This window comes from Hevea brasiliensis, chromosome 14 (genome assembly GCF_030052815.1).
Source record: "Hevea brasiliensis isolate MT/VB/25A 57/8 chromosome 14, ASM3005281v1, whole genome shotgun sequence".
Lineage (NCBI taxonomy): Eukaryota > Viridiplantae > Streptophyta > Magnoliopsida > Malpighiales > Euphorbiaceae > Hevea > Hevea brasiliensis.
In genome coordinates, this window is record NC_079506.1 from 9,420,978 (window position 1) to 9,439,628 (window position 18,651).

General features: G+C 33.1%; 1 non-coding gene and 1 pseudogene across 1 annotated transcript; both read left to right on the plus strand.

Moving 5' to 3' along the window:
• The first annotated feature begins 4,531 nt into the window (after nt 1–4,531).
• Nucleotides 4,532–4,638, plus strand: LOC131173518 (small nucleolar RNA R71). The gene has a single exon (XR_009143834.1). It is a non-coding gene; the product is annotated as a small nucleolar RNA R71 (small nucleolar RNA).
• A 5,400-nt stretch (nt 4,639–10,038) lies between these two features.
• LOC110667630 (WAT1-related protein At5g40240-like) lies at nt 10,039–17,637 on the plus strand (annotated as a pseudogene).
• The last annotated feature ends 1,014 nt before the right edge of the window (nt 17,638–18,651 follow it).

Below are 18,651 nucleotides of genomic sequence, written 5' to 3' on the forward strand. Positions count from 1 at the left end.
TGCATTGATTCGATCATAGACAAAAGAAATACAATTATATCTTATTGAATACTTAACGTAGATTTACCAAACAGCGAGGTAAACCCCTGATTTCCCTATACTCAACAATTCGAGCCCAGCACTCTTATTGATTCTAATTATTAATTGAGTTGGTATTAAGCAATCCTCATCAAATTAATAACTGTTTTAAGAAAAGGAAGTAGTTAAGCTGAACAATAATTTATGAAGCATAAATCATTTAATCCACCCTATTGTTTCCTTAGGTTATTATCGAAAACTTGGATCATAATCAATAAAACCTAATTGCTATTCATGTTTAATCTTACACAACAATTACGGATTATGAAGATGAACTAGCAATTGATCAAATCAAACAATGAACTAATAGGCCTTTTTAGCAAATCATTCAACAGATCAAAAACAATTAAATCAGAAAACAATAGATATTCAAAAAAACATAAATTAAATTAAGAATCTGATCTCACAAATCACACATAAGAACTTGAATCCCTTGAACTGAATTAAAAACTTAGTCACTCATGCTCATGGCTTACAGAAAAATAAAGAAAAATAAAGAAGAAATCTAAAAAGAAAATGGAGAATGAAGGTGTTTTTGAGATCGAGAGGCTGATGAATGGTGTGCTCTTAGCTTCTGCCCAAAGACGTATTTATAATAAAAAACCTAATCCCAAAGATAGGAACCAAACTAGGAAAAGTTTTGAAATTCAAAAGACAGATTTTCAGCCTGCATTCACGTCTCTGAAATCAGGGCCGATTTTCAACGACTTCCTTTCCGAATCTGCCTCTGCCCTCTTCAGGAAAGTTGTAGCCCTATTTCTTAGCTTTCCAATGGGTACTCATTCGCCCAAATCGGAGGTCTACAGCCCAAGTTATGGCCCAAAAATGAGGACTGGTTTAGACAGACAATCCAGCCCATAGTGACGATTTCATTGCCATTTTTGATAATTAAAATGGCCTCATCTTGTGTCCAGCCCTTCATAGAAGTTGTAGAGGTGGCTCTTAAGGTTCAATTGGGCTTAGGCTTGCTTCATTTGGACATCTGAAACTCCAGATACAAAATAAATACTGAAACTAGTCATGACACATCAAGTATGGGCTTTTGCAATAGATCCATAGCTCATTTTGTCAACCTTAGAGACTGATTTGGGCTTTGGTCCCTCTTTATCATTTGAAGTGCTCTATCTTAGCTTTTCAATGCATTAAACAACACTCAAATTGGAGACCCATAACTTTAGAAACGCCTAAAAAATACAGCAAAGATTAAATGCTGAAAATTTCTCCATTTAACACGATTATTCCACAACTATCTAAAAATATGCCTAAATGATAAATATATTTTAACCAACTGAATTAAACATAAAAACACACTAAAAATACTAAATGTGATGAGAGTAAAATTAATAAATTATGCACTTATCAAATTCCCCCACACTTATTCCATGTTTGCCCTCAAGCATGACTTAAACTCTCAATCAACTCTACTTAGAAGTTCCTTAACTTCACCTTATCACAACATTCTCTAACAAAAGATTAAAAATTTGAAAGAAGAGGCAAGCAAGGTAATAACCATTACAACAAATTCCATCAACACCATACCAATATATCAGCAATTTTCCAACACAAAACAAAAGGCTTGAAATCAATTAAGCTCACACAATTAAAGTTCCATAAAATTTTAAATCAATACACACCAAAACACAAGGCTAATTTATCAAGGCACAACAATTATAGCTCTTTGCAAATCTTAAGGAAGATAGAAATGCCCTTTTTTTTATTTTTTTTATTTGAAATTTGTACTTCTCTCTTGTCACAGTTATCACTTTTTTTTTTCAACCGTCACCTTCAGAAAAGTATCTTGCTTATCCTAGCTAGCTTTTGACCTGAGAATCGACATGGGGTTCATGAAGACCCCTGATTAGTTTGCTTAACTAAAATAGCAGAGCAATTTTCAAGTTCAACCTTTTATTTCCCCCAATTTATGCATCTACATATTATAAAGTGCCTTTATAGATTAAACAAAGTTCTGAAATATGCATGACACTAGTTTAAAGCACACATAACTAATCATTTCACCATTAAATCAAGCCTAAATGATTTGTGCAGGAAAAAAATTGCTCTATGGTATGGAGAAAAGGGAAAATCCATCATTAAAGTTACTATTACCCTACTTAAAATTTCAAAAATTGAATCTAAAATAGAAAAGTCATTTCAAAGACAAAACAGTTCTCTTCAAAAGTTAATATAGAATCATGAATCAAGCTTATGAGAATAAATTTTATTTTATTTTATTTTTTTTATTTTTATTTTTATTTATTTTTTATTTTTTTAATAATTAAAAAAAAGATTGCAGCAAAAATTTCTCCTTCCCCCACACTTAAAACTTACATTGTCCCCAATGTAAACCCCAAATGCAAAAGAAAAGAAAAAAAAATGCTAGAAAATAAAATAAAATAAGAAAAAGAAAACAAATTTGATTGTGGCTAACAAGCCACCCATGGGTTGCCTCCCAAGAAGCGCTTTTGTTTATCGTCGTTAGCTCGACATGGCAAAGCTCCTTAATCCACTGAATACTCCTAAAACCCCTCATAAAATGGCTTGAGTTCATGACCGTTGACCTTGAACACTTTGTTAGTTCCTAAACTTTGAATTTCAACTGCACCATAAGGAAACACATTAGTAACAACAAAGGGTCCAATCCAACGAGAATGCAACTTACCAGGCATCAGCTTCAATATGGAATTATACAATAAAACTTTTTATCCAATCACAATTGCTTCCTTATTTTGTCATGGAATGCCTTTGTCTTTTCTTTACAGATCCTAGAATTTTCATAAGCCTTAAGGCGAATTTCCTTTAATTCATGCAAATGTGATTTTCTTTCTAACTCATCCTCCATGCTTAACTCAAAAACATCCTGCACAAATATATCAACAACATCAATAGAAAAAACAGAATGATTATCAGCAGGATACTTCTTGGAATCAAAGATATTAAATTTGACAGTCTCTCCATCAAACTCCATAATTAAGGTACCCTCATCCGCATCAATTTTTGTCTTAGCAGTTTTTAGAAAAGGTCTTCCAAACAAAATCAAAGCTGAATTTGATAAGAGAGTATTATCATCCTCCATATCCAGAATGTAAAAATCTGCAAGAAAAATTAACTCTCCAACCTGCACCAACCATTCTCAACTACTCCTAATGGGTAAGCATTAGAATGATCAGCTAATTGAATAATGACACAGGTTTCTTTCAAAAGACCTAAATTTAAAGTTTGAAAAACTGAATTTGACATAACATTAATAGTTGCTCCTAAATCTGCCATTGTATGTTCAAATCTAGAATCACCTATTCTGCAGAGAAGAGAAAACGAACCTAGATCCTTACACTTAGGGGGTAATTTTTGCTGAATGAATGCCGACACATTTTCCCCCATACTGATTTCTCATTATTCCTCAACTTGCGCTTGGTAGTGCATAATTTCTTAAGGAATTTAGCATACCTGAGAATTTGTTTGATCACATCAAGTAAAGGTATATTAACCTCTACCTTCCTGAAAGTCTCCAAAATTTCTTTCTCTTGTTCTTCTTTCTTCGTCTTGGCCAACCTGCATGGGAATGGAGGAAGAATAGAATTATTAAACTTATTCAGTTTAGGTTCAGTATTTACCTCAGCTTCAGGAACTTCAGATTCTTTTGCTCCTTGCTTCTTCCTTTTTATTGGCTCATGTGGAATCTGATTATCAACTTCTTTCCCATTCCGCAATAGTATCGCACTTGCATTTTCTCTAGGGTTCATGACTGTTTATGATGGAAGCTTTCCAGAACCTTGAGCTTCTAGCTTACTCACAGATGAAGCTAACTAACCAATCTGCCTCTCTATGTTTTGAATGCTATTTCTGGTCTCCTGTTGAGACTGTTGTGTATTGTTAGCCAAAGCCTTAATAATTTCATCAAGTGACATACCTTGATTTAAGGGAGGTGGAGGTAGAGGTGGAGGTGGTTGATTCACTTGTGGTCTTTGTTGCTGGTGTCGGTTTTGCACCGATTGATTCCCATAACTCAGATTGGGATGATCTCGCCATCCTGGATCATAAGTATTCGAATAGGGATCATACCTGCGTTGTGGTTGTCCATAATTTCCTACTGCAATAACATGTTGCATTGATTCATCCTCTTGTAATGTAGGACACATGTCAGTAGCATGACCCGAACCCGAACAAATCTCACATACCTTAACAGTTTGCATTTTCTCTACAGCCAATTGCCTGACCAAAGAAGTTAAGTAAGAAATTTGTTTCTCAAGGTTAGATGTACTTACCTCATTAACCTTCATAGGTGTGTGATCCATTCTCATTCCAAACTGCTAAGAATTTGCTGCCATGTTAGCAATCAGCCTCCTTGCCTCTTCTGGTGTCTTGTCAATCAAAGCTCCTCCACTAGCAGCATCTATCATACTGTGGTCCATTGGTAGAAATCCCTCATAGATACTGAATCAACAGCTGCTCACTTATTTGATGATGGGGACACCTTGCACACAGCTTCTTAAATCGTTCCCAATACTCATATAAGCTCTTTCCATTGTACTGCCGAATGCCACAAATTTCTTTTCTTATATTGGTAGCATGGGAAGCAGGAAAATACTTCTCCAGAAATATCTGCTTCATCCCATTCCATGAGTTGACAAATCCGGAAGGAAGGTAATACAACCAATCCTTAGTTGTGCCTTCCAGTGAAAAAGGGAAAGCTCGAAGCTTGATTTAATCCTCTGAAACTCCTTGAGGTTTCATGCTGGAACACACAACATGAAATTCCTTTAAATGCTTATGTGGATCCTCACCTGCAAGACCATGAAATTTAGGCAACAAATGGATTAGTCCAGATTTTAACTCAAAAGCAACATTTAAAGCAGGGTATTGAATACACAAAGGTTGTTGGTTTAGATTAGAAGCAGCCAGCTCTTTCAAAGTTCTAGCAGCCATGGTTTCATTTTCAAAATTTGAATATGAATTCGAATCTGAACGTAATTCCCTTGGAGATTGGACTCCTTCAGATGTACTCGGAATTTGCCTAACTTGCTTAGCCAATTTTCTCAGCCGTTTAGCTATTTTTTCTACTTCTGGATCAAAGATCAACTCACCAGATTGAGAAGTTCTTGTCATAAACAAAGAGAAATCAAAGTAAAAACAGAAAAATGCCTCAAAACCCTGAAAACAATCGAATTTGGCCTCAAGAGGGTGGGGCCAAAAAATTTTAAAAGATTTATTGGTCTTGATCAGAACGTAGTTTCCTTCAAAATAGGTATAAGCAGCCCTCCAAATTCAACCAAAAATTTGTCGATGAATAGTAACACTGTAATTTTTTTTTTTCCAAAAACCTAAAAATAACAAAACTTCACAAACAAAATTAATAACAAAATATCCTAACACTAAAAACACAAAATCCAATGAATTTCAGTCCTCGGCAACGGTGCCAAAATTCTTGATGGTTATCGAAACCACCAGAAATTTAATTAACTAAAATTACCAGTTGTGAAATATTTACTGTAATACGTGGTAAGTCCAGGTCGAACCCTAGAGACTGAATTATTAAATTTCATGCACTTGAAAAAAGAAACAAAGGTTGGGGGGTGGGGGGGGGGGGGTAATTCGCAATCCTAAGAAGAAATCAAAAAACAAAAATTAAGATATAAAAAAAATTAAGAAACTCGCAAATTAAACAAACTTCAGTCCAAGGTAATTCGTATTTTAATGTATTGATTCGATCATAGGCAAAAGAAATACAATTATATCTTATTGAATACTTAACATAGATTTACCAAATAGCGAGGTAAACCCCTGACTTCTCTATACTCATCAATTCGAGCCCAGCACTCTTATTGACTCTAATTATTAACTGAGTTGATATTAAGCAATCCTCATCAAATTAATAACTGCTTTAAGAAAAAAAAGTAGTTAAGCTGAACAATAATTTATGAAGCATAAATCATTTAATTCACCCTATTGTTTCCTTAGGTTATTATCGAAAACTTGGATCATAATCAATAAAACCTAATTGCTACTCACGTTCAATCTTACACAATAATTACGAATTATGAAGATGAACTAGCAATTGATCAAATCAAACAATTAACTAATAGGCCTTTTTAGCAAATCATTCAACAGATAAAAAACAATTAAATTAGAAAACAATAGTTATTCAAAAAGACATAAATTAAATTAAGAATCTGATCTCACAAATCACACATAAGAACTTGAATCCCTTGAACTGAATTAAAAACTTAGTCACTTATGTTCATGGCTTGCAGAAAAATAAAGAAAAATAAAGAAGAAATCTAAAAAGAAAATGGAGAATGAAGGTGTTTTTGAGATCGAGAGGCTGCTGAATGGTGTGCTCTTAGCTACTGCCCAAAGACGTATTTATAATAAAAAAACCTAATCCCAAAGATAGGAACCAAACTAGGAAAAGTTTTGAAATTCAAAAGACAGATTTTCAGCCTGCATTCACGTTTCTGAAATCAAGGCCGATTTTCGTCGACTTGCTTTCCGAATCTTCCTCTGCCCTCTTTAGGAAAGTTGTAGCCCTATTTCTTAGCTTTCCAACGGGTACTCATTCGCCCAAATCGGAGGTCTACAGCCCAAGTTATGGCTCAAAAACCGGGACTGGTTCAGACAGATAATCCAGCCCATAGTGACGACTTCATTGCCGTTTTTGACAATTAAAATGGCCTCATCTCATGTCTAGCCCTTCATAGAAGTTGTAGAGGTGGCTCTTAAGGTTCAATTGGGCTTGGGCTTGCTTCATTTGAACGTCTAAAACTCCAGATACAAAATAAATACTGAAACTGGTGGTGATACATTAAGTCTGGGCTTTTGCAATAGATCCATAGCTCATTTTGTCAAACTTGGAGACTGATTTGGGCTTTGGTCCCTCTTTATCATTTGAAGTGCTCTATCTTAGCTTTTCAATGGATTAAACAGCACTCAAATTGGAGACCCACAACTTTAGAAACGCCTAAAAAATACAGCAAAGGTCAAATGCTGAAAATTTCTACATTTAACACAATTATTCCACAACTATCTAAAAATATGCCTAAATGATAAATATATTTTAAACAACAGAATTAAACATAAAAACAAACTAAAAATACTAAATGTGATAAGAGTAAAATTAATAAATTATGCACTTATCAGTTCTTCAAGACATTTTCCATGACATAGCTTTCTTATCTTCTTCAATTTTGCATGCTAGTTTTACTTTTGCTAATAGGGAATGTAATTGTGCTACTCATTCATTAGCTAAATGAATGCTCCAATGCGACTCCTTTGCTTGTAATACATGGAAGCAAACAAATTTCGTAATCTTTTCTTTGCATTATAATCTATTGGTCTTGCCCTTGTAAAAATAATAATAATAATAATTTTAATATGGATTTTTCTTATTTATACCCTGTCCAATATGGATTTAAGACATAAACATGGGAGTTTCACTAGGTAAGAATTTCCTATTTAATGCCAAGGTGATGTGGCATATACAATTGTTCAGTTTCACATTTAAAAAGACAATAATAGTAGTATTGTAGTTTGGCATGCGCAAGAAAAAAAAAAAAAAAAAACTTTCTAGAGCTCACTTGATTTTCATAAAGATTAAATTTACTTTTTTTCACATTGGGTTAGATTAAATCTAGGATCTGTCGAGTTTAAACATCAATGTATATTAATATAAAGCTAAACATAAAAAATATTAATTTAAAAAAAGTATAATAAACTGAAACTGGAAGCTAAATTAAAGACGATTAATTAAGTAGGTTCACCATGTATTTTGATTATATATATACACTTCACACGGTAGCCCAAATATCAACACCAAACAATCTGATCTTCCTCTGCACTGTAATTTTTATCAAAGTTGCTGCAGCATGGCGTTTGATGACTTCCTCATGAATAATGACCTGATCACCAACTCTCAAATCCTTGAAACGAGCAAACTCAAGCCAACCTACAGAAACAAAACGTCCCACATTTTCATCTTCCTCGATAGAGCAAGAGAAGATCCATTCCTGGCCACTTTCGTCGTGGACGTGCATGTTCACTCGCTGCCCTTCTTCGAACGGCAATTGGCCAAGAGGTGAAGCACGAATACACAAACAACTCTCAATGTCGGTTTTGGTTAGCATCTTTGAGAAAAGTGCAGCCATTGTAGAAATTCAGCTTGGAGAAATAATATTCCTTATATGTTGGTCTCTTATGTAGTTTTCTTACATGATAATACGTATATATATAGTTGTTGCACTTATCATGGATTAAAAGAAGGTTCAACCAAGTTGCCATGAAAACAGGAGACATACAAGTTTCAATTTCCAAGAAACTCCAGGAAATTTATATAGCGTATGTTGTGCTCTAGAAGACTTTCTGCAGGAAGAAAATTCAATGGGATTTCCTTTGAAAGGACAACATACATGCGCAGGCATTTCCATGAGGTCTCCGGTTTTCTTTACTGTCACAATCAGGGAGTGCTTAAGAATGGTGTCTAAGGGAACATCAATTTGGGCTGCAAATTGGGAGGCCCAAATTGTCTAATGTAGATTTTGACTTGAATTAGGGATAAATTTTAACGGCTGTTCATGAACTTATATGGTTATAATGCTACAATCTTTTAATTTTAAAATATAATATAAAATCCTCTCAACTTTTAAATTTTACACAGTAAAATTTCTCTGACTTCTAATTATTGATTTTCCAATTAGGCACTGACGTGAACAGCTCTAATATGGCGCTTAGTAAGCATTTTTCTCTTCTCTTTTATATAAAGTATAAAATTATTCTGTCTACAAAAAAGAGAATGATTTAATTTACACAAAACTTGAGAGAGAAAAGAAAAATGCTGACTAAGCTTCAAGTTGAAACTGTCTAGGTCTGTTTCTAACTTAAAAATAGTGATTGAAGGTTAAAGGGATTTTACTATTCAAAATTTGAACGTTAAAATGATTTTAGAGACGATTATTAAAATTTATCCCTTGAATTAGGCCTGCAGCCTGCAATGAAATATAGATTTTTCTTGGATAGACTTAGTCCCACATTGCCATTCAATATTTCTTGACCCACACTTGGTCAAATCTAAGTAAGACCTATTTATTAAATATATAAATCTTACATATTTGAGATCTATGCAAGAATTTTTCATAAAATAAATTATGATAGTTATAATTTTTTTTATTATTGATAATTTAATTTTATTTTGATTTATATGATGTGAATATTATAGGTTTAGGTTTAAAATAAAAATATATAATACAAATTGAATTTCAGTTATTTTTTCGGGATTTCTTTTAATTCGAATCAATTCACAATGAAAATTTTCCTTCATGTCCAATTTTTCAGGGCAATAATAGTGACAACCACAAACAAAAACAAATCATTTTTTCATTTGGATGGTTCTCTACTACAGCAACAGAATGAAGTTATTTATTTGTGTGGCGGCCATTCAGATTTCAACTTGATTAGGTGTTAGTTTAATTAATTAACTTAAATTACTATATAAAAATAATTATCATAGAAAGACTTGCTGTTGTTGGATTTGTTTTCTCGTGTTTTCTATTTGCCCTCCATGCCCACCACGAGAAAACAGCTCACAAACTCTTTCCATGCCTTCAATATCTGCAGCTTTCCTAATCCCCATTTGGTCTCAATAATTAGCCAATAACTTTGACATTATTATTCTCATCAGATTGGAAGTTTCATATTTGATCATATTAGTGTTATTTTTTTTAAATTAATTTGTTGTTTCTGCTAAATGATAGGTGAAAATTAATGAAAGATAGAAGCTGCTGATGTTAGCATAGCTTGGACTCATCCACCCACAAGAATTCCTAAATCCTAATGACATGTTGGAACAACCAAAAATAAAATTTCTAATCGAGATTATTGATCCATTTAAATTGTCATTTTGGGGGGTATTGACGGACAGAAAAGAGAATGGCCTGGCGGATTTTTTACAAGGAAGTACTGCCATTTATAGCTATGATATCTGTAGAATGCACTAATGTGGGTGTAAACACTCTATTCAAAGCAGCTACTTTGAAAGGGATGAGCTACTATGTTTTCATCTTTTACTCCTATGCATTTGCAACTCTTCTTCTCATCCCTGTACCCTTCATCTTTCGCAGGTCTTGATTCTTCTATATCCTGATCATTTGATTTTTCTTTCTTTTTTTTTTTTTTTTTTTAATCCAATCCAAGTTCTAGTCTCACATATTCTCCAGCTATATCTCTGTCCCTGTGTCCTTGGCATATGCAGCACTTCTTTGCCTCAATCGCTCAATTTGCCTTTTCTCCTCGGTATTTGGGTACTTGCCCTTATTGGGTATGTATAGAACTGTTTTCTCAACCTTTTTTTTTATATTATCGAGGATTAGAGTGATTGTGATTATAATTATTTTCTGAAGGCAGGTTTATAGCTCAGATTGTTAGAAATAAAGGTATAGAATACAATTTTGCAACTCTTGCTTTTGTTATAAATAGCTTGTATGTTAGATAGTATAGAGAGAAAGAATTCCTATATTGTTAAAATATAAGAAAGTGAAGGAATGGCAAGAGTGAAATATGTATAGAATTATATATATATAATTCAATATATATTATTCTATTATGGCACTTGACACGTATATGTGTGAAATAAAATAATTATCATATTAGAATTTTCGTAAATAAATTATGAACATATGTGTTTATTAACAAATAGATATGTCTATTAATAATCAGACATGTCTATTCTATACAAACAGTCACAACTGTTATATAGGTGTCTGTTAATAAACAGACATGTCTATTTTATATAAAAAGTCACAACTATTTGTATAAGTATCTGTTAATAAACAAACATGCCTATTGCACAAACAGTTGTATCTATTGGAGATAGACAGATGTGTCTATCTAGTAAAGGTGCCATAACTTTTCATTCTTTATAAATATGGATGAGTTTTTCAATCCAGAAATATATACTACTTCTTCCTCTTTTCTTCTAGTCTCTTTAAATTCGGTTCATATAAAGGAGTTCTTAAGGGAAATCTTCAGGAGTTGCTGTCTGCAGATTTCAGGTATTGTTGTATCCTGGAGGTATATTGCCATTACCTTGCAGCAATCTAGTGGGGGCAATTAATACCTTAAAGATAGTGATTTATCACGCCTCAAAGCCTATTCTACACCCACTGCCTCAACAATTTTAAGGTATTAATCGCAATGAAGTCTAAGGTTGTTTCCGTGATGAATCAAGAGCTTGTGAAACTTGATCGTTTTAAAGAATAAATTATGTTCACTGAGAAGGTGAAAACAGATCAGGAAAAGAAGATGAATTGCCATGTAGAGGTCATATTCTCAATAACTCATCAGATAGGCTATAAAATTTGTTTACCTCTGTCAAGTCTCCAAAGAAAATCTGGAATTCGTTAGAATTCGAATACAATACAGAAAAAAAAAAGGTATGGATAAATTTCTCATTATGAAATATTTTGAATTCTAAATACTTGATAATATGCTTGTTATGGATAAGTCCATGAGTTGCATATCTTTGTTTCAAAGTTTAAGGATTTAAAAGTGGTAGTTCTTAAATCATTGCAATTAAGAGGAATAATAGCACATCATACTTCTAGTTTGAATGATTATAGAAAGAAATTACTGTATGCCACATACGTTTTTTCTCTTAAACAGATTCAGAAATACTTACACATTAAAAAGTTTTTTTATATGATAATTTGTTTTATGTTGATGACATGTTTATAATTAGAAGAAATATAAGGTTATATTATGATGCTAAAGCTCATGGTGAATGTGTTAAAGAATATAATAAGATTTATGTGCATAAGTCAAAAAACACTTTTTATATGCATAAATCCTAATTCATATTGATTGTGTCTATCACTAACTAGGTGGGGATATTGTTAAAAATATTAGTGATAGGAAAATTTGTCTCATTTTAAAAGAGTTATGTCTGTTCATTAAAAGATATCAAAATTTGTAACACCCTAGGCAAATCCCACATTGGCAAAACATGGGAGAGATGCTGGGTTTATAAGTTAGCGGTTCATAACCCCCAGTGACGCGTTTTAAAACTGTGAGGGCTTCTGCCCAGAGCGGATAATCCACCCCCCTTATGGGACTCAGCGTCCTCGCTGAGGTTTGCCCCACCATCGCTCAAGGTTGCACGCGGAGTGGCTCTGATACCACAAATGTAACGGTTCGGCCCACTAGTGATATTGTCCGCTCTAGGCCGAAGCCCTCACAGTTTTAAAACGCGTCACTAGGGATTACGAACTGTCAATTTATAAACCCAGCATCTCTCCCGTGTTTTGCCGATGTGGGATTTGCCTAGGGTGTTACAAAATGAACTATTTATTACCGATAATTATATCTATTGTAAAAGGTATAAGTGAACAAATATAATTATTTTAAGAGATACAAAGTGAATGGTTGTATCTGTTCTAAAAGGTATAAGTGAATGGTTGTATATGTTCTAAGAGAATGCTTTATAAATAGCAGTTTGAAACAAAAATCTATTAACTTTTCTTTTTTGTCTCTTCTCTTCATTTTTACCTACAATCAATATTATTATTCTTTAATTTATTCTTGGGAGAATTTTAAAATTACTATCTAGATTTATATTTTGGTTATTATCTTTGAGGGATCTGCCTAAACTACCTAGCTGTAACATAGTGGGGGTTCATTATATTGAGGGAAGCAAATACTCCATATGATATTTATTGCAAATTGACTGAAAATTTTGGTAGAATAATTACTCAAATTGAGTATACTAATGCTATTGATAGCTTAATATATGCTATGTATTGCACTAGACCTGATATTGCTTTCGCAGTATTTAAATTTTCAAGTTATACTAGTAATATTAGTATGAAATACTGGAAAGAAATTTCAAGGGTTTTTGGATATTAAAAAAAAAAAGAATTATAAACTATAGATTATTCTGTGATAAATTTCCAAATGTGCTAAAACCATATAAAGAGTTGTATTCATGCAAAGAGTTGTGTCTCTTGGCCCAAAGATGTAACTAAATAAAAAGATGCAATTCTTCTTAATAGTTACATGTATGAAGAGATGAATTTATTGGCCAAAAGGTTGATACATTTTGAGTAATAAATATAAAAGCCTTACAAGTCATTTGTAAGAAGTGACAAAGGGACAAATGAGTATGCATTTATGTGTATGTGCAAGTTTAGCTTGGTTCTTTATTGTTGGATACTCTCATTTTAAACAAGTTATGGAGCAATTATTTCTACAAATAAGGTACAAATCTAGACTGTGAATTATTTATGTAGTTCATGTTATAAACATGTGATTATATGGTAGACTAGTGAAACAAATATGGTGGAGATCCTAGAGTTATACAAATGCCAATTGGATAAGTAGTACTAAGGATAATAAGTCAACCTTTGGTTGGGTGTCCACTTTAAGTGGAGATTCTGTATCTTAGGCATCAAAGAAACAAACTTGTATAACTCATTCTACGGTGAAATCCGAATTTATAACTTTGGCTAATGTTGGTAAAGAAGCAGAATGGCTGAGAAACTTGTTATTAGATATTAAATTGTGGCCACAACCTGTGCCATCTATTTCTTTATATTGTGATAGTCAAAATCATGATGGCTCAAGCTTATAGTAAAATATACAATTGAAAGTATATACATATAAGCTTAAGACATGAAAATGTAAGGCAATTAGTCTCTAATGGTGTTATTACCATATTATGTTAAATCCTATAATAATCTAACAAATCCTTTAATAAAAGGGCTCTCGAAAATTATGATCATAAGTACATGTGCATATTAGGATTTAGAATATTCCATTAAATTTACTACTGATGGGAACCCTACTTTATAGTATTATTACTAAATAAAGTTTAAATGGGTAACAATAAGTCATTAGTAAATGTTGTAATTAAGTACTTAGTATACTAAGGTAATGGAATGAGGATGTGTATTTATATTCTTAATGAAGTTTAATATTATTACAAAGGAAACTTCACCTATATGAACATAGGAAGTGGTGCCGCTTCAACAAAAGTGAGAATAACTTTTGTAAATGTTCATGAAAACAGGAGGTAGCACAAGGCCATATTCGTGCTAAAATTTTGGTGAACTTTTAAGTCGAACTAATTGATTCGTGTGTGTAGTATTTCCGGTTCTATTTAATAGGAATTAAGGTTTAAGCTAAGGCCACTATGATTTCTTTAGAACTTTGAAATACTTACACTAAGGAAAAGTTTAAATCGAAAAATACTTTTCATTATGCATGAAACAATGGGATCTAACAATACAAGCTAAATAGGGGATTGTTATAAATAGCTTGTATGTTAGATAGTATAGAGAGAAAGAATTCCTATATTGTTAAAATATAAGAAAGTGAAAGAATGGCAAGAGTGAAATATGTATAGAATTATATATATATAATTCAATAGATATTATTCTATTATGGCACTTGACACGTATATGTGTAAAATAAAATAATTATCATATTATAATTTTCGTAAATAAATTATGAACAGATGTGTTCATTAACAAGTAGATATGTCTATTAATAATCAGACATGTCTATTCTATATAAACAGTCACAACTGTTTGTATAGGTGTCTGTTAATAAACAGACATGTCTATTTTATATAAAAAGTCACAACTATTTATATAAGTATCTGTTAATAAACAGGCATGTCTATTGCACAAACAGTTGTATCTATTGGAGATAAACAGATGTGTCTATCTAGTAAAGGTGTCATAACTTTTCATTCTTTATAAATATAGATGAGTTTTTCAATCTAGAAATATATACTACTTCTACTTCTTCCTCTTTTCTTCTAGTCTCTCTAAATTCGGTTCATATAAAGAGTTCTTAAGGGAAATTCAGGCTTTTTTGTATCATTGAGGTATATTGCCATTACCTTGCAGCAATCTAGTGGGGGCAATTAATACCTTAAAGATAGTGATTCATCATGCCTCAAAGCCTATTCTACACCCACTGCCTCAACAGCTTCAGCCATAAGCAACCTACTACCACCTTTTACCTTTGCGTTGGCCGTCATTTTCAGGTTCTCTTCCTCCATTTTGCTAGAGATTTCTTCCTTTGTTTTCTCCTGGTACATCCTTTTTTTCTGGGTGTCTTATAAAGGATGGAAAAGCTAGATATGAGAAGCTCAAGCACCCAAGCTGAAGTGATTGGAACCATAGTTTCAATAACAGGGGCATTAGTAGTGGTTCTCTACAAAGGCCCAGTAATTTTAGCCACTGCATCTCTAAAACAGATCATTCCAATTCAATGGCCTCTGCCTCTGGGTTCAGCAAAATCAGATTGGCTTATTGGAGGCCTCTTACTTCCTACAGAATATGTTATTTATTCAGTTTGGTACCTTGTTCAGGTATGGACTTCATTCAATCGGCTATTGGGTTAGTACGTTGAGTTCTTGCCCAAAAGATTAGATATTCAACTCTACACGCAGACTCAGATTATGAGGATATGCCCAGTAGAGCTGCTTGTGACCTTCGCCTACACCTTGTGTGTGAGCATAATATCGGCACCAGTATGTTTTATTGCAGAAGAGAACAGGGATGCTTGGCGACTGAGACCTGATATAGCATTACTTGCTATCATATACTCAGTAAGAATCTGATTGATCCATTATAACAAATTTTGAATTTAACAACATTAATTTTGAAGATATTTGATGTTAAAAGTAGTAATTAATTTTAAATATGTGATCCTTCTACCTCTGTTAAGGCAATTTTTGGTCCATGTTATAGCACAATTGTTCACGCATGGGGGGGTACGCTTCAGGGGGCCTGTCTATGTAGCAATATTCAAGCCATTGTCAATTGCTATTTAAGCTATTATGGGTGTCATATTCCTTGGGGATTCTCTTCATCTTGGGATGTATGTGTTGATTATTTTTTTATTAGTATTATTTTTTTTAATCTTGATTCATCTGCCATACTCTTTTGACCTTTTTTTTGCTGCAGTATCATTGGAGCTCTAGTACTATCAATGGGCTTTTATGCTGTGATATGGGGAAAAGCAAATTAAGAAGAAAAATCAAGTAAGGCGACCCTTGTCCACTGAAACTGCCCCTTTCTTGCAAACCTCCATTGATGACATGTAGCTTAAAGGAAAGGGTTATGTATTGTAAGAAGGGTCACATATTTTTTTAATGCATTATATGACTAAAACATAATTAAGTATAGTTATTCACTAAGCTAGACTATAGGTTTGTTTCATTGACAAAAGAAGAAAAACAAAAGAAGAAAGACACCACAAGAACAAGAACATAAAGTATTCTCCCCCGGAAACAAAACAAACTAAAAGAAAGCAAGTGTAGCCTAGCATGGTTGCTTGAGTGATTAAAAGTAGTAATTAACTTTAGGACCTTCTTCTAATTAAGGATGGGTTTTAAATTCGCCCAACATTGTTATAGATTATTAGCTTTAAAGGTCCTGGATAATGACAATATTTATCAATAATAGATGCTAACTATAGAAATCAACTAACTAATCTTGAATAAATAACTCAATTTTCTGAATGCTGTAATATTTTTTTACAATTATCTTATGTAGATATTTTGACGTAATATAATTTGTTTGCATGGATATGATATATCCAACAAACATACTGTTTCTTCTGATTGGCTGACTAAGAATCTCTCGTTGACCACCTGCTAGACACCCAAATGCTTGTTCAAATCACCAATAGAATTAGTGGGTTTGACAGCTTGTTTTGTAGTTCATTTTTCTATGGAATGATCCATTAGGATTTTGGATTGGACCCACTTCAACAATTGATCAACTTGTTATTAACCTGTAATGTGTGAACATAACCATCACGTATAGAGTTCACTTCATCTCAGGTTTGATTAATAACAGGACAAGGAACAGAGTAGGTAGCAAAAAAAACAGAGCTGAGCAGGGTACCTAGAGCATTTGAATGTTGTAGTGACTGTCTGTCACTCTCATGGGTCCTCCCTCCCTTCATGGGCGACATATCGCAGTTTCGGTGCTAGGATGTTTTTTCTTTCTGACCAACCTTTTTCTGACGTGATATAGATTCAGGCACAATCGTCAATCATCCTACAATTCTCTATAAATAGCCAGCTATATCTTGTTTATCTTCAGGTGCTATACTCTGTGTGCTAGTGAAGCTCAACTAAGAACGAACACACACAGGGATATGGCACACAAAAAGGAGATAATCGGAGATATTCCAAACGGAACAAAAATCTTCAGCAAGAAACTAGAAAAAACTGATAGAGATGTTCAGTTAATTGTTCCAACCCGAGTTTTGGAGCAATTTCCTATTGAGAATGGATATTACGAGAGGGACTTTACTGCATTCGATGCAAGTGGTCGTCAATGGAAATTCATACTAGCCATTCGTCAGATTGGTAAGTATGATAAACCATTTCTTCGACCACCCAAATGGCATGAATTTGTGGTAGCGCACGGTCTCTCCCTGGATGATGCAAAATATGGAGTAGTGTTTTACAAAGACAACAATGGCGACCTACAAGTTAGAGGCCTGAAAAAGAATCACAACCCCTTATTTGGTAAGGCAATTTGGGAACAAGTATGAGATTTTTTCACCTTGGAGGTGATCACTTGTCTCATCATCAGCTTCCTTTCTTTGAAATTTAAATGTGGGTCATTTTAATTAGCTTGATATGCCTTTAGCTTAAAGCTTAGTTGTTGTAGTAGCTCAATGGCATGGGAATTGCTGATCAAGCAGTGCATGATCCCAAGGCTGAGAAAAATCAGAGCTATAAGAAATTTAGAGATATTCAAGATTCTTTGAGTTCTTCCTTATTTTTTCTTTTCTTCAAGAAAATTTTCATACAAGATTTCTAGAATGTCAGTTTTTTATTGTTTTCTTTTCAAGATCTATGCCACGCAATATTTTAATTCTATGCTCTTTGTCTTCAATTTATTTTATATGTTCATATAGATCATGTAATCATGTTTAATTTGAGGGGATACACAACTCTGCACATGTTTAGTTTCTGTCTCTCGTACTTTTATTATTTTTCTTTATTTTCTTTATTTTTTATTACAAACAAAATTGGTAAGTAGCCCTAAGGTAAGTACCAAAGAGGGCATTTGCGCGGAGCTTATATGGAGCTAAACGGGAGTAAGCCAGGGATATCACTGCCATACTAGAAGAGAAGACCCTTTTTTAAGGGTAGCTTGCCCCAATGGCAACTGCATTTACCAACAGGTAAGTAACTCTAAACTTATCGAATAACCATTGGCATGAAATTGTAGTAATAATAGAACTTTTATTTGATAAATTAAAATTAACTTTGTTTTTAATTTAACTGACTTTTGCATGTAATTAATTTAAATAAATACTTTGTAAATTAAAACTAATCTTGTTTGTAAATTAAACTAACATTGGCATGTAAATAAATTTAATTTAATACTTGGTAATTGTAAAATAAATTTACATGTTATAAATCTTTATTAGGTTGTGATTGTTTGGGCCTTATGTGATATTAGAATAAATTACACATGTACATAATTAACTTAGTTCAATTATCCTTGGGATAACTTGGTGAAAATTAATTAATTAGTTTAAATAGAAACGTAGGGT